Source organism: Balaenoptera ricei, chromosome 14, assembly GCF_028023285.1.
Source record: "Balaenoptera ricei isolate mBalRic1 chromosome 14, mBalRic1.hap2, whole genome shotgun sequence".
In the NCBI taxonomy this organism is placed as follows: domain Eukaryota; kingdom Metazoa; phylum Chordata; class Mammalia; order Artiodactyla; family Balaenopteridae; genus Balaenoptera; species Balaenoptera ricei.
The window spans coordinates 50,145,131-50,168,393 of NC_082652.1; the positions used below are offsets into that span (position 1 = coordinate 50,145,131).

At 39.1% G+C, this 23,263-nt stretch overlaps 1 protein-coding gene across 26 annotated transcripts in view; it reads left to right on the forward strand.

Annotated features, from left to right (window-relative positions):
• The window catches only part of DTNA (dystrobrevin alpha), a 397,669-nt gene that overhangs the window by 122,233 nt on the left and 252,173 nt on the right, over window positions 1–23,263 (forward strand). The window lies entirely within an intron of this gene.

The following is a 23,263-nucleotide window of genomic DNA, read 5'->3' on the forward strand; positions in this document are numbered from 1 at the left end:
AATATTATAAAATGTGCAATTACAAAACGACACAAAGTCTCTAATCAGAAAATAAAGGATCTGAGAGTTCAGTGGAGGGAGAAATTGGTATTGACTGGAGAGGTTAAATGATACCTTGGAGATGATGGACCATGATATGGGCTGGAAAATGCTGGAAGTATTTGCAGAAGCAGCAGAAGGGGAAAACTGAACTGATGAAAACAATGAACAAAGACACGGCTGATTACAGCCCGTTCCGTGACCTTCAGAGGCCGACCTGGCTGAAGCAGAAGGCCTTCTTTGGGAAGTATCAGAAGAACAGAGTGGTTGCATAAGGAAAAGCGTAGGGTCGGGGTGCAGCATGAATGCCAAGATTAGGAATCCAGGCTTGATCTGATAGGAACAGGAAATCCCTGTAGTTTGTCCAGCAGCCTAGTGACACAAGGAGAGCAGCTAGAAAGACACGCTAGAAAGATTAGTCTGGAAGTTATTGCTTTTCTGAAGAATCATTTTATATAAAGTTCCTCTAAACCGCTTGGAATCTGTAAAACGTTAGACAGATATACAATGTTGTCATTACCTTAGACACATACAGAGAACTAACGAGCGTGTATACAACCCTAACTCTTTAGAAAGTGTACTGTAGGCTCTTGTGACCGAGATGTAGAAGAAATCATTTGGTCGGCCTGCTCTACCATAAAGGAGTAGATGAAAAACGGATATAATGGATTAGCCTTTGTTAAAACAACATGAGAGAAACAGAAGTGGAAATGTTACATGAAAAGAGAGATTTATTTTCAAAAGGACCTATCTCAGATATTTTAGGAACCTTCAGAAGGTGGCCTGTAGTGGGAAAAAAAGAAAGCTTCCTTTTGTAAAATTTTTAAAAAGGGAGAAATAGCTTTTGGAATTACAAACTGGTTATCTCAGCTTTAATGCCTGACAAGAGACAGTCAACAGGTTGCCAGCAACCAGAAGGGCATTTACTGTAGGCAGTAATCAACAAGACCTTATGGAGAGACAATCAGGGCAGATCAATTCAATTTCCGCCCCAGACACAGAAATAGATCTTCGTGGAAAGGAGGTTATAATGTGGCTGAATTTTCGTAAGACTTTGGTATCTGCTCTGCTTGTCATCCTTTTTTTAATAAGCTACACAGATACACTCTGTGGGGCTTGCATGTGGGCATAGCTGATGCGTTTATATTCAGATATTAATTATTGATTAAGGATGTCTCACCATTAATATGGAAACATTTTTCTGTAGCTGATAAACTCAGTGGTCAAAGGTTCATGCTAATGGTGTCAAAGTCATGGAATTGCCCTCCATGTGGCCTCACTTTGTCCTGGAGTCACATTACCAGCTGAACTCACTCCTTCCCACAGAATCACAGTACACGTTGTTGTCACTAGAAGAACCAGACAAGAATGGTAGGACAAAATAAACCCATATTCATTACTGGAATAAAAATTGCCCTTAAATGCTACTTGGGCAGAAGTCCCTAAGCACAGATGAGTCTGACAGTCAGAAAACCTATTGGCTCATTCAAAATACCTACTATATCAAGAAAACTGATGGTTTAACTGACATGAACTTTTTTTTTTACTCTACTAGTCAAAGCAAACAAATTCACCCTTGAGACCAATAGTATTTGTGTGGGAATATGTGACAGTTGGGTAGCCAACAGTCATACCAAGTTGGACCTGGTGCAAATTGTGTTTCCTTTCTCTTATCTCATTGCTGAAATCTCTACTGCTCTCTTCAGCCCAGGAGAGCTTATTCATCCCAGCTCCCCACAGCTCCTTCTCAATCCACTTTTTCCAGGCCCCTATTGGTTTCTAATGCATTTTGATGCCTTGTTGCCTCCTCCCAGCAATGCCCACAGAGTCATTCAAGACATTAAATTTAGGTCTACAGATGCCAATATGGCCTCAGAGGTCATAGAGAGGCGTGGCATCTGAAAAGACCTCTTCAATATCCACAGATGAAATGGCTCTCAGGCCTGTGTGCCATTGTCTCTATAATTCCCTGTGCCGTGTTCTTTGCCCTCTGTGTCACTGGGGCATGGTGCCCCACCTCGACTTCCTGTGTCTGGGAAGGAAAGAGGCCACACCTAACCTGTACCAGTGCAGCTGTACTTATTGAAAATTCCGCCCACAGCATGTGTACTCAGCCTGGGGCACAACATGAAAGATTTTCCTTAAAATTCTTCATTCTGTTTATTATTAATGACTTTTCAGTGCTGCTGCTAGTGGTTCTTCTAACATTAGTTCCTTTTAGTAATTACTTGGTATATCTTCTGTCTGACTATGTCCTATTTCTAAAAATATGAATTCTAATCTTTAAGAATAATCAAGTTTTCTTCAAGTGTTAATAGCTACAAAACACTATTTTGGTCATTTCTCTAGTTTTAATAAGGGGCATATTGAATACTTATGCATTCCATCTCTGCTAATCATCTTCTGTAAACCATCTTACTTTTAATAAAACAGTAAGTTAAAAGATATAAAAGAGCTCTGGCACATGAAAACTGTTACATATAGAATGGATAAACAACAAGGTCCTACTGTATAGCACAAGGAACTATGTTCAATGTCCTTTGGTAAACCGTAATGGAAAAGAATACGAAAAAGAATGTGTATATATATATAACTGAATCACTTTGCTGTACTGCAGAAATTGTAAATTTTTATAGAATTGTAAATCAACTATACTTCAATATAATAATTTAAAAAAAATTTTTTTAAATAAATAGTAAAAGAGCTCTGTGCCAAACAAATTCTACTGAGATGGTTTTAAGTGTTTTAGTAAAGGAGTCACATATTCATGTGACACAGTGATTTATTTTGATCCTCTTGTGCCCTAAGGATCTTTAGACATGACATGCAACTTTATAAAGAAAACTAGCCGTCCGGTTAGTGATCCATTTATGGAGAAAGACTCATTTCCCTTGGCCTCTACTTATACAATGTTCAAATTGCATTATGTTCTTTGAGACTTTTTGTTTCATTGATCCAGATAACTCTGGCTTGATGCCTTTTCAAAGAACTGCTTATCAGAGAATTTCCAGTAACCTTCTGGCATTTCAAAATTGCATATTCCCTGGGTAACAATTTTATTTGTAGTAATGATAAAGCTTCAAACTTCCTAAAGATACAGCTAATGCAGAAAGACAAGCTGTGTGAAATATTATTGGCTACCTCAATTTCATCCAAGCTCTGTACTTTTCCTTTTTCTCATACTTGAAACTGTTTGTCACACTTGCTAAACTTATATTTTCAAACTGGTTGAGACACTTTATACCTACTGTATTCATAATTCTAATCTATCAATTATTTAAAATGTATAATATTCACAATGTAATGTTTCTTCATGTTAAATAATGTTGATCATTTGTCTAGTACATGTCTTCTTAGTTGCATAAATAATTTTATATTTTTTATTAGTGACCAAATGTTTTACTAAATTATGAAATGGCATATCATATAAAATATTTTAACAATAAAACAGTTCTTCCCTATGTTGACACAAGCTCTTCTAGTTTCCTAATTAATGAAAAACAATTCAGTTCTCATTACAGCTAAGTTTCAGTTTCAACTACAAACACAAACACCACATTATTTAGATTAAGAAATAACTCAGATTTTCCCCGGCACTTGAACAATTTTCTTATTATAAATGGCCTCAGAAACTCCCTCAACTAAAGCAGTACTTACCAAAGAATAATATCTGTCCATCTGACTTGATGGAGTTTCCATAAGTACATGAACTGAGAGTCAGTAAGTAGCTTTGGGACTTGGAAGTTCAGAACTGGTTTTATTTTTATTCCTCTATCGTACCTTTCTTTTTATCTTATTGCTGTCGTTGTTCAGATTCCTGATGAGTGTGATACTTTCTTGTCCTAACTCAGAAGGTTTCTAGAATTGGTCCTAGGAAGTCACTCAACATGCTTCTTGTTCTTCTGGGCTAGGATTTCTTCAGAAAAACAGTGAATCCAGGTCTTCGTGAAGTCACACTAGGGAAGCCTAAGATGTTCCATTGTCCTGGGCTTCCGAGACGAGTGCCGTTGAAAACCTGCAGCCTCCTCAATCCTCCCAGCCACTCATGCCTGTTGCCGTTGGTCAACCACAACCCAATACGGAAAGCCCTCCAAGTCCCTCTCCTCTCCTGACTTCTATTACCAGACACAACACCCTGAGCTACTTTCCTCCTAAGTCTTTCAAGTTTGGACTAAATGCTGTTCCCCACAACCCTAAACAGTCTCTTCACTAAGCAATTCTCCATGTCCTGACCTTCTAGGCGCCTGCCAGGCCTCTGATTTTATGGCTTCCCCAGCTGCCCCCGCCAGGGAAGCTGCTAATCCTACCTTGCCCCCTGTGCCACAGAATTAGATGATGTGCTTGGCATTTCCCTCCCTCCCTAAAGTGGTTTCCAGATCTTTCTCTACGATGCTTGGATAAAGCCCCCCCCCCCCTTGGGGCTTATGAAGTCGCCTTTACCCCTCTCTTCCTCCACTGACCACTGTCATCCAGCTACACGTTAAAGAGTTTAGAAGCCAGTACATAGTAAACTTCACAGCTCCAGCAACTGCCATCTTCTTAAGTGATTTCACATCTGGGCGGCCCATGCAGGAAAATGATAGTCCCTCAGGGTCTTGGCCTCCTTAGCGGAAGTCATCTTCTCCACCCTGCTTTAGAAACCCCACTCCCTCCGTGACTAGCCATACGACACATATGATAATATTACTCTGTTGTAATCATACATTACAGAGTTATGTGAGGGTTAGTCAGAGAAAAGAAAATGAAGAATTCAATAGTGACTAAAAGAATGTAAGAGGAGAGTAGCAGCCAAGAAACCAGTGAAATGTCTGTTTTATTTGCAGCAGAGAAGCTCCTGGGAGCCAGCACTGAGGTAATGCCAGTTTCCAGAGACATGAGTGAGATACAAATTTGGTATTGAGATAAAGATTTGTAGAATTTAGTAACCTCTTAGATTTAGAGAGAAGCAAGGAGTGGAGGCTGATTCCAGAGTATCTATCTTGGGAGACTAGTTAGATTGTAGCTCCATGAATGGAACTGGAGAGTGGATCAGTTAGATGATCAATTTTAGGGATTTCTAAGTCAATCCAGGCAAAAACAAGGTAGATATATGTCTTTGGAGGGCAGAAGAGAGGTCAGAGTAGAAGATAAGGTTTTAGAATTATCAGCGTATAAGTGTGATTGAAGTTATGAAAGTAGATGAAACCACCCTGGAAAAGTGAATGGAATGATGGAAAGGATAAGGTTCTGAAGAACTCCAGCGTTGTAGGAGTGGTGAGGAGACAGAGCTAATCACAGCGCCGGAGAAGGAAGGAATGTTACAAGTTAAAGTGATGGAAACAATAATAATAGCTAACATGTACTGAGTGCTTACTATTTTTTAATTTTTATTTTATATTGGAGTATAGTTGATTAACAATGTTGTGTTAGTTTCAGGTGTACAGCAAAGTGATTCAGTTATACATATACATGTATCTGTTCTTTTTCAAATTATTTTCCCACTTAGGTTATTACAGAGTATTGAGCAGAGTTCCCTGTGCTCTACAGCAGGTCCTTGTTCGTTATCTGTTTTAAATATAGCAGTGTGTACGTGTCAATCTCAAACTCCCAATCTATTACCAGGCAATTCTGCTAAACGTTTTATGTGCATTATACCATGGTGGTTTAGAGCACAGATGGGTTCAAATCACAACTCTATCACTTACTAGCTGTGATTGTTGGCAAGTTTCTTAAGCTCTCTGTGCTTCTGTAGCTTGAGGATAACAATAGTACCAACCTTAGAGGTTGGAGTGAAGGCTAAAAGACTTAATGTGCCATATTCAGCAGAACCCGACTCACGGAAAGCCATGTACTGTATAAGGGTTAACAGTTATTTTTATCATTGCAATTTTATTTAATCTTCACAATAACTCGATGAGGAGGTATGATTATCCCCATTTTTTCAATTGAGGAAACAAATTCAGAAGGTTACATTACTCACTCCAAGTAAGTGTTGGAGCTGGTATTTGAAAGGAGGTGGACCCCATGTATTTAACTGGCAGGAAAGGATGTGGCAGAAAACAAAAAATGGAAACCATTTTAAGAAGCCGAGAGTGACTAATCAGGTTAAATGCAATGAAGTTGTCATGAAAATAATCCATAGACCCAGTTCCTTTGATTCATCAGGTTAAACAGTAGCAACAGAAATTTTGATGAGGATAACGTGATTTCAAGTTTGGACACTAATGTGCGACTTTTACTACCTGGGAGATGAGCTACCAGGAGTCAATTTATGCTCCTAACTTGAGCCATGTGCCGAAGACTCCCAGGTGCAAACTTGGTCATCACCAAGAGTGACGGTGCCTGGAAGAGCTCCCAGGCATGATTTCCTATTACACCAGTGCAGTCAGACAGCTGGGTTATGTTCACATTTCATCAGCTATGCTCCTATTGGGAGTTTCACAGTTGTGCACATTTTATCTATTTTAACATCTGATTCGTTTGAGTTTGAAATCCATCCACTCTGACCATTGCATTACATTGCTTTTAATCAAAATTAGATGAATCTATTCATTCTACATTTTACAGAATTGCACATTTTTTCCGTTGTTTTTTTTTTTTTTTTTGCTTACTGTTTGCATAATCATAATGAACTTTATTTAATCAACATCATTTTGTAGGTCTGATAACATTTTCAATCGACTATGCTTTTAATTAAAGAAAATAGAATTTATGTAAACTTCACAATAAGAATTTATACATCTCTTGGCATCAGAAGCAGATAACTTGGCATTATGCTTTTCCTTTCTGCTCGTGTGGCGGCACAGACATAAATGGCTTGTACATTTAAGGCATTTTGTGTCCACTTTTCTTTACTCGTCCCTGAAGCTTACGTCCCATTTGTTATGATGATTTAAAGGGAGGATCAGTTAAAGAGCCAGCCAAGTGGTTCCTATTGCATCTCTTGGCTCTTTCTAGCATGATAGCTGCAAACTAAGTTGCTATGCTTTGTTGTAGATTTCCACGTAACTCTGGGCATGGTGCCTTATTTAACAGTTCCCTAGTGTTATTTTGGAAAAGTCCTCTGCAGAAAATGCCAGAACTCAGCTTGAACCCTTGTCCGCTGTCAGGGAGAATCTTTCTATCAGCGGGATTTCTCAGCTGTTTCAAAAATCATTCATTGCTTTACTAGGAAATTTTGTTCCTGCAGAATATGCCAACTTTAGCTTACCCTAATTGTTCATCCTAAGAGCTTTAGAAGCAAAATATTTAATCAGGGAATTTCAGCCTTTGCTACAAACTTTTTAATGGAATAATCTTAATTTTAATTCATGAAAGATTTTTCTGTTGTTTTTCAACTCACCATTTAAAGCATATGAATGCTTTCATTTTTATCAATTAAATGATTTTTTTCTTTAGGACCGTCCCACCTTCAATTGATAACAATAATCTTCTAAACTGAGTCAGTATATCTTTTGTGATATTATATGCCAGGTAATCATTTTTATTACATATAGAGCTATTATTATACTCAATTACAGCTGATAAAACTGAGACAGAAGATAGGAAAGAGGATAGGAAATTTCCTTAAGCTAGTAATTAGTAAAACCAATCTTTGAATCCAGGTAGTCTCACTGCAAGGCCTGAAGCAGCTCAAGGCCTGAACTCTGCCATATTTGATGAATGAGGAAGATCCAGCACTTTGAGCCAATGTACCTTATTTGTGATAAAGCAGGGGTAACTATTCTAATATCTGAATGAAGACAGTTCTTTACAAACACTGAGTTCCAGGAGTCCACTGCAAGTTAATTACTTGGAATTCAGATAGGATGCCACAAAGGGCTGGTGCCCTGACCAGCCCACACAATCCTATTTAAACTCTAAGATAGTTGAAATGCAATGTACTCATCATAACCAGTGTAGAAGCTCTATTATTGCAGTATCAGAAATCAAGAAACACATGAAACAATAAGAAACTTATTGTTCATATCAATGAACTGCATAGTCCGTTACGTTAAAATTCATTATCCTCCTCGTACTTTATATAGATATTTTACCTTTGTATGATTTTACAACATCATGCACTGGTCATTTGGAGAATATTGGTTTACTGAGTTATGCAGATATTCCAAATATTGACACATTTCACTTTACACTTTTGTCAATATCACCATCCGTCTCACCCAAAAAATCTTTCAGATATTGGGAAGCTGTCATGCTCATGGTGGCAGATGTACGCTTTCCAAAATTCAAATTTTTGCTTGAAAGCTCCAGTTTTATCGTTGGCAACAAATACTGTCATTCGTTTTACTTGAAGTGACAGCTAGCTTTGTTCATTTTTTTAAAATAAATGTTTGTGAAATACTCAAGGCTGCATAACCATAGTTTGTCTGTCAGTCTTTCTTTCGCTTGAAATGGTATACCATGAAAAAAGCAGCTAGTTCAGCTCACAAGCAATTAGAAACACACTCTTTGGTGTGCAGCAGACGTACTTCACGTGTACCTCTCATTTCATCACACAAAATTTTAAAAACATGTGTATTTGAGGGTTGAGATTTAATAAAATTAATAATCATTTTTTAGTGGCCCAACAAGGAACTTCTTTAAGTGAAGCAAATGCTTTTTTCTTTTTTAATTGCTATTAAAAACCACTAGCACAGTTACAGTGATGTAACTCCCTCAATTCTTGCTGAGGGGCTAAAAATTTGACTCACCATTACTCTTGCTCTTGTTTGTATTATTATGAAAATAGCATTGATCCTGTGAGCGCCCTCCAGGGACCCATGGACCACATTTTGAGGAATGCTACTGTACAGAATACCTCTTTCAAAATTTATCTTGTTTTATCTTATTTGAAAGCATCTCTTTCCTCACCCATAGCTTTTAAACCATCCAGTTACAGAATCCAAAGTCATGGTGATGTCCTAAGAATACGCAATTGTCAGCTAAAATGCAGATGATTGGTGGTGATTAAAATGAGTTTAGTGATTTGCTTGATGATGGTTTTTAAATGTTGTAGGAGAAGTTGATGTTCAGTGGATACTTAACAGGAGACTTTGTCGTTGATCCCAACTTCCAGGTCATGTCTTCTGAATTCAGCCCAGAAATGAGGGATGAAAATGGTTGGCACCTGCCGGCCATTTAGGAGCCTCCAAAAAAGCTGGAGCTTCTAAATAAAGAAATGCCACCCTTACTACACAATGCTCTGCTTAGTTAACTGCTGATATTTTTCCCCTAAATTTGTTCCAAGAGAAGGGAAATGGATGGAATTACGACCTAATATTGTGCCAAGAGCAGAGAAAATAGGTATATCTTCAGCCCCAAGCTAAGTTTGTCTCACAGCCAGTCACTGTTGCCATTGGTGACATATTCTTCTTTTTTTAATTGCAGTATAGTGGATTTACAATGTTGTGTTAGTTTCAAGTGTACAGCAAGGGATTGTTATATATATATATATATATATATATATATATATATATATATATATATACATATATGTATTCTTTTTCAGATTCTTTTCCATTATAGGCTATTACAAGATACTGAGTATACATACGTCCCTGTGCTATACAGTAGGTCCTTGTTGTTTATCTATTTTATATATAGCAGTGTTTATCTGTTAATCCAGACTCCTAATTCATCTCCCCCAAGCCCCCACTATCCCCTTTGGTAACCATACGTTTGGTTTCTAAGTCTGTGAGTCTATTTCTGTTTTGTAAATTAGTTCATTTATATCATTCTTTTAGATTTCACCTGTAAGTGTTATATGATATTTGTCTTTATTCTTCCATACATTTTCAGCAACCAGGATTTAATTAAGTGCAGTTCATTGCCCCCCTTCAGCAGCTCTTATCAGATCCTTTAGAAGTATAAAGCCACTACTGTTGCCTAAAAATATTCCTCCATATAGGGTAAAATTACAGGAAAATATATTTCCACCCTAGGTTTGGAAGGAAAAGAAGTCCCCATACAAAGAGGTGAACTTCTTACATGTGTAAATATGGTAAATTGGTTAATTAAAATGCCATTCCATTTGGCTCTCAGATACTCTTAGACCAAAGATTTGAGTAGATCTGAGTTCCCTTTCACAGAGCCCTCAGTCCAGCAAATAGCGGCATTCCCTCTGAACAACAGTGCAGCACGGGGCCTGGACCTCCTGTTATTTACAGGTGCAGACAGAGTTCTCTCTCAGAGGTGGGATCCTATGATCCAAGCTCACAGACACCAACTTATAAACCCACTAAGCAGTTTATTAAATGTTATACAATAAATATAAGTGCTACAAGGATACTCTCATGAGCTAAATGCCCATTCTTTACCTGTAGGTTGATGTAAGAAGGGAAATAGAATCAGAGAGTTGTTTAATAAGATTAAATCCATTTAAAGGAAATTAGCTGAGCCATTCAACTACTTCAGAGCATTGAGCTATGCATATCTTTCCACAGCAAAGGTAAACATGCCGTCAGAATCTTCTCCATGTGGATTGGTCGTTGCCATTTTTGACTGGGCAGCTCCTCTTGATAGAGTGGAAAGAGCAGTGATTGCTTGTTGTCAGATGGTCCCAGGCTTCTCAACACCACTTCTTACTGCAATCTGTCCTTTGATTAGTCACTTAGCCTTCTTTAGTTAAGGATTGTCCCTCGGAATTACATGAAATCATGGATACAGAACACAAGAAAATGCCTGGCATATGATAGAGGAGCAATAAATATCAATTCCCTCTCTGACTCTTGCTTTTTTATCCCTCTGTTGCTGACTCCCCCTGTAGTTCTCATTAAAACTTTATTCCTTTAGATCTGCTAATTCCCCAAGTGAACTTATAGTTCAGTCTTGTATAAATAATGGCTAATATTTACTGAGGGTTCACTGGGTAGTAAGCTTTGTATTTACCAAGCCATTGAATACATTATCTCATGGACTCCTCATAACAACCCTATGACAAGTTCTATAGTTATTCCCATGTTATAGATGAGGAAAGTGAGGCACAACGTTCAGCTAATTGACCTGTCTGGAAAATGGTGAAGCTGAGATTGGAATCCAGACAGGCTAACTCCAGAAATCATGTTTTTAGATGGTACTGTACACTGGCACTCAGGTGAGACTTGCCCAGGTGCCATTCTTTATCTTCAGGGGGACTTTGCATGCTTTGGCTCAGTTGTGTTGATTTATATTGATAGTTTAATTCTCAGAGGACATCTTAGTTCCTACATTTCTATGTTCTTGGTGGGGAGACTGCACCACCATCATCTTAATTCATAAGCATTTATGTTGACTTAATTTTTAAGTGTATGAAAATATGGTACTTGTGCCCACAGTGGAAACAAAAAGTTTATTCCTTTATGTGGAAAAATTTGTTTGGACAGTTTTCCCTGACATTTATTTATATTTTTAGTAAGTACTTATCGACCACTTACCAGTTTCCAGGCATTGTTCTAGGAAAAACTGGAGATACAGCCTAGACCAGGGATTCTCAACCTGGGCACGTTGACATTTTGGCCAAATAGTAAGATGTTTAGCAACATCCCTGCCATCTACTGACAAGATACCAGTAGCATTCTGCCCCCTCCCCAGTTGTGACAACCACAAATGTCTCCAGACATTGCCAAATGTCCCCTGGAGAGGGACAGCAAAATCACCCCTGGTTGAGGCCCACTGGCCTCATCCCTCTTTTCATGGAGCTTACATACAATTGGGCTAAAAAAGGAGCAAAAGAGATAATACAATTTCAGGTAATATCAAAGTAAAGCAATAGAGCATGATGGAAAAGGGGCCTATTTAAATGAGATAATCAGGGACCTCACCTTCGAGCTCTCTCACACCCCAAAGCACTGCTAAAACAATACTCTCTCTGGTTGAAAAATGGCATAGTAATGCAAAAACTCATTCTAGCAAAGACTTTTATGGGCCAACTTGGGTTGAAATATATCTGCTCTAGCTATAAACCTGGCTCTCCTTGACCTACTCCAGCTTTCAAAAGGAAAGAAAGACAAGTTAAATTTAAGTCAGAATGGATGAAGGCATTTGAGATCTCTTTATTCCCATTCTGCTCCCATGTAGTCTCAGCGTTTCTCTCTACTTGGAGACAAAGAGGGCACTGCAAGGTCTGCTGACAGACTGGCAGATCTGTGACAGCCCCAGCTCCATTCTCCTCACTTTCTAAACCATGCTAGTTCTTTTGGGACCAAACAACTACAGATATGGAATATGTTAAACTTCTGCTCCATATTTATTTGGACGCATTTCCCAGAGATTTCCTGAGGTAGGATTAGGAGAATGGTTCAGAGATGGTTTTCTGCACAGCCCAGCAAATACTTGAAAATAAACTATCTTTCAATGTATAAATGATAGTATTTTAAAAGTTCCAGTGAAAGCCTTTGATGAAGATTTCTGCTGGTCTAGGTTTCAAACTGTGTCAGAGACGGCTATTAACTGTGGTTGGGGGACAATCAGAGATAATAATATTTTCATATTATCAACACCATTTTGTTAGCAGCTCCCTTCTATTTGTACGTTTTGGACCATTTCATTACCTCTCCCAACAGTGACAGCCCCCTGCCTGTGTGTCCCTCACCTTAGTTCTGCCTCCCATTGCCCCATACTCTCAGGCAGAAATACAGGCATCTACAGATCGACAATTCTTTCCCCTTGGTGTGCAGACAGTTGCCCTGGTTTTATTCTGCGTTGGTGCCCCAGGTCCAGTAGTTGGTCCCTGTCATACTTTCCACCCTCTATCTCTGTTCTTAGGGGGACTGCAGCCTTGCCAGGAAGACCTGATACCCATGGCAAGGACCCCCACTGCCAACTTGCAGACATTCATTCATTCATTTATTTGTTCATTCATCCTATCAACATGTATCAAATGCTCCTGTAATCCAGACTAAGCACAGGTACCCACCTCCTGATAGTCCTACCAATCTTTCTAGACCTCTTGCTTATTCTGAGATTCCCTGAGCACCATGCTTTGCCACCTGCTGAGAATGTCTCCCATTATTTGTTCCTAAGTCCAGCCTGATTGTTTGCTTCATCTCTGTAAGTCAAGCCAGAGTTTAGATTCCTTCCAGCCTTCCCCTAGCCTACCCCACAACTGGCTACTCTCTTTTTATATTAAAATCTCAAAGTTTATTCTTAAAACAAAGGTTTATTTCTTTCTACAGACTTCTAGCTGCTTTTCATTTCATATGAAGGAGTGATTTGGTTTTTCTGGGTTTAGTGTGTGTGTTTGTTTTCTTTCTTCAGGAAGGAATTTGAAACTTTCTTAGGCACCATCAATTTACGTATCTCTATGCTGGGGATAAAGACTTCATTCATAATCAAATAATTGATGTGGTAGTATAAAATAAATGTCAATACTAATATAAATAAGTATTAAAATAAAAACATCCTAGAAGATTTCTAGTACTCAACGTAGGTAATATGAACATAAAAGTAAGCCAGTGATGGTAAGTCTCTAACTATTTAGCAAATCATAGAATCTCAAAGATCTATGGGAACTTATTAGTCTTTTATCAAATCCCATGCCTAAAAGCAATTATAATTATTAACTTTGTGATAATTAACATGTGTTGAATAATTTCTGTTTACCCTGTTATGAGCAAGGCATATGATTTATCAATTTAATTTAATCTTTGAAAATTATCTTTTCCAGCCCTGGGAACTCACCATTGACCTGGGTGGCCCAGAATGTTTCAGAACAGTCTCTTCAGGGTATTGTGTCCAGACCTTCCACCCTCCATTTGTTCTTCCACCCTCCATTTGTTCTTCCCCCCAGAACCTCATTAACTAGGCCTATTCTCTCTTCCACGTGATAGCCCTTCAAATACGTAACAACAACAATTGTATTTCCTGAATGTTCTCTTCTCCAGCTGGAACATACTAATAATTCATTTAACCAATCCATCCTCTAACAGCCTGAGACTCTTTGGAGGGTAATTCTCCCAATCCCTTGACTCAACTCTCTCCCATCAAATATTCCTGCTTCTGAAAGTGTGGCCCAGATCACCACACATTGTGTTTCAGGGATGGGCAGAGCTGAGGAATTCTTTCTCTGGTTCTGAATTTTGCTTTAATGTAAATTAAGTCGATGTGAGACACTGCAACTTGGAGTTGAGTCAAGAGGTGGGTAGAAAAGCAGAAAGCAAGGTGTACGAGGTAATTAAGTCAAATAGGTGACATTACATAGTTTCAGGTATACTGAGAAATAAGTAACAATCCTGAAAAACAGTCACATAGAGCAAAATCCTTGAAAATCATAATCCACCAAATAAGCATCAGTATTGTTCCTAGTACCATTACTATAAAAGGACTGTACTAAATTCCAAACCCTCATTTAATACTTTATAGATGCTTTTCAAGTAAGATACATTGATTATCCACTGGATATGAGGTTCTTTTACAATAGGCAGAAGCTTTCCAATCAAGGTCTCACCATAACCTTTGCATAGCAACAGAGTCTGTGAGGGTCCGCTGAGTCATTCCGGGAACCCTCTGGGGCATCCCAGAGCAAAATCAAAAGTGGCCCAGGGACAACAAGAATGAAGGTACTTGGAGCTGCACTGGGGTCCCCCTCAGTGGTTACCCAAATAGAAACTGGGTGCTGGTAGGCAACTCCCACCCTCCATGTTGGTATTCCATGGGACGCTACGAAAGTTTGAGAATGAGTACCTTTCTTCACTATTTAAAACTCTTGAATGCCATCCAAGTACACAGTCTCACCGCTTTAGCAGAGGGAACTCAAGTCTCCTGACAGGAAAGCAGCTTGCACATTCCACTTGACTTCAGGCCAGCTTGCCTGGGGAATCATGTTGCCTTGGATGCAATGCTAAGTCTCTTTGCTTCAAACCCTCCTAGAAATGTCACAGCAGTACAACCCTGTCCCAAACTCATTGAACCTGGAATCCATGGCAATAACTCTCATGGCATAACTCAGGCTGTTACAAAACATCTCTTGATATTAGGTTGGGCTGGAGCCTATGACTAGGGAATAAAAGGAATTTGGTGACTATTTCTGGAAACATTCTTTTAACTTGGGGTAGAATGAATACGTAACTTAAAAGCAGAGTGGCAGGATATGTCATGGAGCTTAGCCCCTCTGAGCCCCTCTTCTGTTTACCATTGGTGCTTTTAACCACAATCAGAACCCGTGGTTTCTCATCATGGTGGTAAAACATATGCCCCCAAATATTTTGAAATATCTATATTAGAAGAATGCAGGACGTTAGTTTAGTTTTCAAAATTAACACTCATTAAAGAGTATGTGATTTGCATAAGCACATTCTTATTTTGTGACAATAATCACTTATTTATATCTTATTTCTACAAGAAGCACTCTTTGTTTGTTTTTTAAAGAGACATTTTATTATAACTAAAAAAAATAACACATTAGGCTTAGTTCTCAGCAACTTCTAATTTTAGCAGCTGGACAACCCCTAAATCTTCCCCACAATTATTTGAGATCTAGATTCTGTCTGCAGTCTCTCCCCACTCGCCAAGGCATCCTGCATTTGCAACCTGATTCACATTCCTAAAACAACGTTCTTGTTCTATCAGTAACTCACGACCGGAGGCTGCTCCTCAGATTAGCCACCCTTTGTCCACAAGCCAGAACGTGTTCTTTCTATAAAGGATGAAGAATAATTGGGATCCTGGTTTCCCCTGGAGGTTGTGAGGACAACTCCGTCACTGGTAGTCTGCTGGGGAAACTTCCCATGGTCCCTTAGCTCCGTTTTTCACCTGCGTGCTGCTGGTACTGATCTCAACCCTCCATTATCATTTTTCTATTTGTTATGCTTAATCTTTTTTTTTTTTGCAGTTCTTTTTTTAACATCTTTATTGGACTATAACTGCTTTACAATGTTCTGTTACTTTCTGCTGTATAACAAAGTGAATCAGCTATACGTATACATATAGCCCCATATCCCCGCCCTCTTGCATCTCCCTGCCACCCTCCCTATCCCAACCCTCTAGGTGATCACAAAGCACCGAGCTGATCTCCCTGTGCCATACAGCTGCTTCCCACTAGCTATCTATTTTACATTTGGTGGTGTATATATGTCCATGCCACGCTCTCACTTTGTCCCAGCTTAACCTTCCCCCTCCCCGTGTCCTCAAGTCCATTCCCTACATCTGCGTCTTTATTCCTGTCCTTGTCCTAGGTTCATCAGAACCATTTTTTTTTTCTTTTAAGATTCCATATATATGTGTTAGCATACGGTATTTATTTTTCTCTTTCTGACTTACTTCACTCTGAATGACAGACTCTACGTCCATCCGCCTCACTACAAATAACTCAATTTCATTTCGTTTTATGGCTGAGTAATATTCCATTGTATATATGTGCCACATCTTCTTTATCCATTCATCTGTCGATGGACACTTAGGTTGCTTCCATGTCCTGGCTATTGTAAATAGAGCTGCAATGAACATTGCGGTACATGTGTCTTTTTGAATTATGGTTTTCTCTGGGTATATGCCCAGTAGTGGGATTGCTGGGTCGTATGGTAGTTCTATTTGTAGTTTTTTAAGGAACCTCCATACTGTTCTCCATAGTGGCTGTATCAGTTTACATTCCCACCAACAGTGCAAGAGGGTTCCCTTTTCTCCACACCCTCTCCAGCATTTATTGTTTGTAGATTTTTTGATGATGGCCACTCACACAGGTGTGAGGTGATAATACCTCATTGTAGTTTTGATTTCCATTTCTCTAATAATTAGTGACGTTGAGCATCCTCTCACATGTTTGTTGGCAATCTGTATATCTTCTTTGCAGAAATGTCTATTGAGGTCTTCTGCCCATTTTTGAATTGGGTTGTTTGTTTTTTTGATATTGAGCTGCATGAGCTGCTTGTAAATTTTGGAGATTAATCCTTTGTCAGTTGCTTCATTTGTAAATATTTTCTCCCATTCTGAGGGTTGTCTTTTCATCTTGTTTATGGTTTCCTTTGCTGTGCAAAAGCTTTTAAGCTTCATTAGGTCCCATTTGTTTATTTTTGTTTTTATTTCCATTTCTCTAAGAGGTGGGTCAAAAAGGATTTTGCTGTGACTTATGTCATAGAGTGTTCTGCCTATGTTTTCCTCTAAGAGTTTGATAGTGTCTGGCCTTACACTTAGGTCTTTAATCCATTTTGAGTTTATTTTTGTGTATGGTGTTAGGGAGTGTTCTAATTTCATTCTTTTACATGGAGCTGTCCAGTTTTCCCCGCACCATTTATTGAAGAGGCTGTCTTTTCTCCATTGTATATTCTTGCCTCCTTTATCAAAAATAAGGTGACCATATGTGCGTAGGTTTATCTCTGGGCTTTCTATCCTGGTCCATTGATCTATATTTCTGTTTTTGTGCCAGTACCATACTGTCTTGATTACTGTAGCTTTGTAGTATTGTCTGAAGGCCTGGAGCCTGATTCCACCAGTTCCATTTTTCTTTCTCAAGATTGCTTTGGCTCTTCAGGGTCTTCTGTGTTTCCATACGAATTATGAAATTTTTTGTTCTAGTTCTGTGAAAAATGCCATTGGTAGTTTGATAGGCATTGCATTGAATCTGTAGATTGCGTTGGCTAGTATAGTCATTTTTGCCATGTTGATTCTTCCAATCCAAGAATATGGCATATGTCTCCATCTGTTTGTATCATCTTTAATTTCTTTCATCAGTGTCTTATAGTTTTCTGCATAAAGGTTTTTTGACTCCTTAAGTAGGTTTAGTCCTAGGCATTTTATTCTTTTTGTTGCAATGGTAAATGGGGGTGTTTCCTTAATTTCTCTTTCAGATTTTTCATCATTAGTGTATAGGAATGCAAGAGATTTCTGTGCATTCATTTTGTATCCTGCTATTTTACCAAATTCATTGATTAGCTCTAGTAGTTTTCTGGTAGCATCTTTAGGATTCTCTGTGTAGAGTATCATGTCATCTGCAAACAGTGACAGCTCTACTTCTTCTTTTCCAATTTCGATTTCTTTTATTACTTTTTCTTCTCTCACTGCTGTGGCTAAAACTTCCAAAACTATGGTGAATAACAGTGGTGAGAGTGGACTACCTGATCGTGTTCCTGACCTTAGAGGAAATGGTTTCACTTTTTCACCATCGAGAATGATGTTGGCTGTGGGTTTGTCATATATGGCCTTTATTATGCTGAGGTAAGTTCCCTCTATGCCTACTTTCTGGAGGCTTTTTATCATAAATCATTGTTGAATTTTGTCAAAACCTTTTTCTGCATCTATTGAGATTATCATATGGTTTTTCTCCTTCAATTTATTAATATGGTTTATCACATTGACTGATTTGTGTATATTGAAGAATCCTTGCATTCCTGGGATAAACCCCTTGACCATGGTGTATGATCCTTTTAATGTGCTGTGGGATTCTGTTTGCTAGTATTTTGTTGAGGATTTTTGCATCTATGTTCATCAGTGTTATTGGCCTGTAGTTTTCTTTTTTTGTGACATCTTTGTCTGGTTTTGGTATCAGGGTTATAGTGGCCTCATAGAATGAGTTTGGGAGTGTTCCTCCCTCTGCTATATTTTGGAAGAGGTTGAAAAGGATAGGTGTTAGCTCTTCTCTAAATGTTTGATAGAATTCACCTGTGAAGCCATCTGGTCCTGGGCTTTTGTTTGTTGGAAGATTTTTTATCACAGTCTGAATTTCAGTGCTAGTGATTGGTCTGTTCATATTTTCTATTTCTTCCTGGTTCAGTCATGGAAGGTTGTGCTTTTCTAAGAATTTGTCCATTTCTTCCAGGTTGTCCATTTTATTGGCATATAGTTGCTTGTAGTAATCTCTCATGATCCTTTGTATTTCTGTGGTGTCAGTTGTTACTTCTCCTTTTTCATTTCTAATTCTATTGATTTGAGTCTTCTCGCTCTTTTTCTTGATGTGTCTGGCTAATGGTTTGTCAATTTTGTTTATCTTCTCAAAGAACCAGCTTTTAGTTTTATTGATCTTTGCTATTGTTTCCTTCATTTCTTTTTCATTTATTTCTGATCTGATCTTTATGATTTCTTTCCTTCTGCTAACTTTGGGGTTTTATTGTTCTTCTTTCTCTAATTGATTTAGGTGTAAGTTTAGGTTGTTTATTTGAGATTTTTCTTCTTTCTTTAGGTAGGATTGTATTGCTATAAACTTCCCTCTTAGAATTGCTTTTGCTGCATCCCATAGGTTTTGGGTCATCGTGTTTTTGGTGTCATTTGTTTCTAGGTATTTTTTGATTTCCTCTTTGAATTCTTCACTGACCATTGGTTATTTATTACTGTATTGTTTAGCCTCCATGTGTTTGTATTTTTTACATTTTTTTTCCTGTAATTGATATCTAGTCTCACAGCGTTTTGGTCGGAAAATATACTTGATACGATTTCAATATTCTTTAATTCACCAGGGCTTTATTTGTGACCCAAGATATTATCTATCCTGGAGAATGTTCCTTGAGCACTTGAGAAGAAAGTGTATTCTGTTGTTTTTGGATGGAATGTCCTATAAATATCAATTAAGTCCATCTTGTTTAATGTATCATTTAAAGCTTGTTTCCTTATTAATTTTCTGTTTGGATGATCTGTCCATTGGGAAAGTTGGGTGTTAAAGTCTCCTACTATGATTATGTTACTGTCAATTTCCCCTTTTATGGCTGTTAGCATTTGCCTAATATATTGAGGTGCTCCTATGTTGGGTGCATAAATATTTACAATTGTTATATCTTCTTCTTGGATTGATCCCTTGATCATTGTATAGTGTCCTTTGTCTCTTGTAATCATCTTTATTTTAAAGTCTATTTTGTCTGATATGAGAATTGTTACTCCAGATTTCTTTTGATTTCCATTTGCATGGAATATCTTTTTCCATCCTCTCATTTTCAGTCTGTATGTGTCCCTAGGTCTGAAGTGGGTCTCTTGTAGACAGCATATATGTGGGTCTTCTTTTTGTATCCATTCAGCCAGTCTATGTCTTTTGGTTGGAGTATTTAATCCATTTACATTTAAGGTAATTATCAATATGTATGTTCCTATTACCATTTTCTTCATTGTTTTGGGTTTGTTTTTGTAGGTCTTTTCCTTCTCTTGTGTTTCCGGCGTAGAAGTTCCTTTAGCATTTGTTGTAGAGCTGGTTTGGTGGTGTTGAATTCTCTTAGCTTTTCCTTTTTGTAAAGGTTTTAATTTCTCCATCGAATCTGAATGAGATCCTTTCTGGGTAGAGTAATCTTGGCTGTAGATTTTTCTCTTTCATCACTTTAAATATGTCCTGCTGCTCCCTTCTGGCTTGCAGGTTTCTGCTGAAAGATCAGCTGTTTACCTTATGGGGATTCCCTTGTATGTTATTTGTTGCTTTTCCCTTGCTGCTTTTAATATTTTTTCTTTGTATTTAATTTTTGATAGTTTGATTAATATGTGTCTTGGCATGTTTCTCCTTGGATTTATCCTGTATTGGACTCTGTGCTTCCTGGACTTGATTGACTCTTTCCTTTCCCATAGTAGGGAAGTTTTCAACGATAATCTCTTCAAATATTTTCTCAGTCCCTTTCTTTTTCTCTTCTTCTTCTGGGACCCCTATAATTCAAATGTTGGTGTGTTTAATGTTGTCCCAGAGGTCTCTGAGACTGTCCTCAATTCTTTTCATTCTTTTTTCTTTATTCTGCTCTGCTGTAGTTAGTTCCACTATTTCATCTTCCAGGTCATTTATCTGCTCTTCTACCTCAGTTATTCTGCTCTTGATTCCTTCTAGAGAATTTTAAATTAATTTATTGTGTTGTTGATCATTGTTTGTTTGCTCATTAGTCCCTCTAGGTCCTTATTAAACGTTTCTTGTATTTTATCCATTCTATTTCCCAGATTTTGGATCATCTTCACTATCATTCCTCTGAATTCTTTTTCAGGTAGACTGCTTTTTCCTCTTCCCCTGTTTGGTTTGGTGGGTTTGTACCTTGCTCCTTCATCTGCTGTATGTTTCTCGGTCTTCTTATTTTGCTTAACTTACTGTGTTTGCAGTCTCCTTTTTGCAGGCTGCAGGTTTGTAGTTGCCATTGTTTTTGGTGTCTGTCCCCAGTGGCTAAGGTTGGTTCAGTGAGTTTTGTAGGCTTCCTAGTGGAGGAGACTGGTGCCTGTGTTCTGGTGGATGAGGCTGGATCTTGTCTTTCTGCTGGGCAGGAGGGTGTCCGTTGGTGTGTTTTGGGGTGTCTGTGGCCTTATTATGATTTTAGACAGCCTCTCTTGTGTTCCTGTCTTTCTAGTTGTTTGGCATAGGGTGTCCAGCACTGTAGCTTGTTGGTCATTGAGTGGAGCTGGGTCTTAGCGTTGAGATGAAGATCTCTGGGAGCGCTTTCGCCATTTGATATTACGTGGAGCCGGGAGGTCTCTTGTGGACCAACGTCCTGAACTTGGCACTCCCACCTCAGAGGCACAGGCCTGACATCCAGCTGGAGCACCAAGACCCTGTCAGCCACATGTCTCAGAAGAAAAGGGAGGGAAAAAAAAGGAAATAAAATAAAATAAAGTTATTAAATAAAAAAAATTTTTTAGTTATTAAAAATAAATTAAAATTAAAAAGTAATTAAAAAAAAAGAAAGAAAGAAGAGAGCAACCAAACCAAAAAACAAATCCACCAATGATAACAAGCGCTAAAAACTATACAAAAAGGAAAAGGAAAAAGGAGAGTCAGAACCCTAGGACAAATGGTAAAAGCAAAGCTATACAGACAAAATCACACAAAGAAGCATACACATACACACTCACAAAAAGAGAAAAAGAAAAATATATGTATATCTATATATGAAAAAAAAGGAAGAGAGCAACCAAATCAATAAACAAATCTACCAATGATAATAAACTCTAAATACTAAACTCAGATAAACATAAAACCAGAAACAAATTAGATGCAGAAAGCATACCCCAAGTCTACAGTTGCTCCCAAAGTCCACTGCCGCAATTTTGGGATGATTTGTTGTCTATTCAGGTATTCCAGAGATGCAGGTACATCAAGTTGATTGTGCAGAATTAATCCGCTGCTCCTGAGGCTGCTGGAAGAGATTTCCCTTTCTCTTCTTTGTTTGCACAGCTCCTGGGGTTCAGCTTTGGATCTGGCCCTGCCTCTGCATGTATGTCACCTGAGGGCATCTGTTCTTCGCTCAGACAGGACAGGGTTAAAGTAGCAGCTGATTAGGGGGCTCTGGCTCACTCAGCCCAGGGGGAGAGAGGGGTATGGAATGTGGGGTGAGCCTGTGGTGGCAGAGGCCAGCATGACGTTGCAACAGCCTGAGGCGTGCCATGTGTTCTCCTGGGGAAGTTGTCCCTGGATCACGGGACCCTGGCAGTGGTGGGCTGCACAGGCTCCCAGGAGGGGAGCTGTGGATAGTGACTTGTGCTTGCACACAGGCTTCTTGGTGGTTGCAGTAGCAGCCTTAGCATTTCATGCCCATCTCTGGTGTCCGCGCTGGTAGCCGTGGCTTGTGCCCGTCTCTGGAGCTGGTTTAGGCGGTGCTCTGAATCCCCTTTCCTCGCGCACCCTGAAACAATGTACTCTTGCCTCTTCGGCAGGTCCAGAGTTTTTCCCAGACTCCCTCCCGGCTAGCTGTGGCGCACTAGCCCCCCTTCAGGCTGTGTTCACGCAGCCAACCCCCGTCCTCTCCCTGGGATCTGACCTCTGAAGCCCAAGCCTCAACTCCCAGCCCCTGCCCGCCCTGGCGGGTGAGCAGACAAGCCTCTCGGGCTGGTGAGTGCTGGTCGACACTGATCCTCTGTGCAGGAATCTCTCCGCTTTGCCCTCTGCACGCCTGTTGCTGTGGTCTCTTCTGTGGCTCCAAAGCTTTCCCCTGGCCAGCCCCCATCTCCACCAGTGAAGGGGCTTCCTACTGTGTGGAAACTTTTCCTCCTTCACAGCTCCCTCCCAGAGGTGCAGATCCCATCCCTATTCTTTTGTCTCTGTTTTTTCTTTTTTCTTTTGCCCTACCCAGGTACGTGGGGAGTTTCTTGCCTTTTGGGAAGTCTGCGGTCTTCTGCCAGCATTCAGTAGGTGTTCTGTAGGAGTTGTTCCACTCCTTGTAGATGTATTTCTGATGTATTTGTGGGGAGGAAGGTGATCTCCACGTCTTACTCCTCCACCATCTTGAAGGTCTCAAGAAGCACTCTTAAATGATAGTAGCCTATCTCCAGCTCCTGAATTTAAACACAGTATGGTGAAAGATTCCTCAACAATGTGCTAATTAGTTTGGCTCGTGTCTTTAAGGAAATCTATTTAATCTTTATTATCTTCTGCAAAAGTTTTGTATATTCACTGGGTGAACCAGAAATGTTGGCA